The sequence below is a fragment of the Rhagoletis zephyria genome, unplaced genomic scaffold (genome assembly GCF_001687245.7).
Source record: "Rhagoletis zephyria isolate East Lansing unplaced genomic scaffold, Rhagoletis_zephyria_1.1 Rzeph_scaffold_02648, whole genome shotgun sequence".
NCBI lineage: Eukaryota > Metazoa > Arthropoda > Insecta > Diptera > Tephritidae > Rhagoletis > Rhagoletis zephyria.
The window spans coordinates 925-1608 of record NW_016159732.1 but is presented as its reverse complement, the minus strand read 5'-3'; positions in this window follow the sequence as shown (position 1 = coordinate 1608).

Sequence of the window (684 nt, the reverse complement as noted above, 5' to 3'; positions counted from 1 at the left end):
TTTTCCCGTAATTATGCAAAAAGAGGCTGAAAATCAAAAATTTAGAAAATCAAAAATTACATATATTTGCAAAGTCGCGCGTAAAGATCAAATTATATATTCTAAAATTACATAAAATTCTGTAAAACATTTGTCTAATTTCAAGACCTGACAGACCGGTACTCACACTTTTTTTACTAATAATCTTAAGCATCTACATTTCAAAGCAAATTTTTTGGTAAGAAAATAGGAAAGTACCAAATAGATCATAAATACCTTCACCTGAATATTCCACTATATTTAAATAATGGATTATGGTTGAAAAAGAAACATTTTCTTTAATGGGTTAATCGCCAAAGGCCACTTAACTGATTACTCGGTATCGCGCCGATTCCCGTATTTCTTTGGAAATGTATCGTTCGTGAAGAAGGGGAGTGAGTAAATAATGTGAAATGTGGTATTGTGACTTTTACTTTTCCTTCTCTAGGTCCAACTGGTGTTTTTTATCAACTGTCACCATAACTTTTTTCTATCTGCCTCCATATAGTCGAAACACTGTGCGTCGTAAGTTCGATGAGCCTAAAGTTCCAGGGCCCAATTTCGGTCAAATTTCAACGGAATCTCGGTCCTTGTATAATGACTAAGTAAGCATTTTTAATATCGAAAGATAAGAGTAAACTCGGAATTTCTGAATGTTCCTCAAAA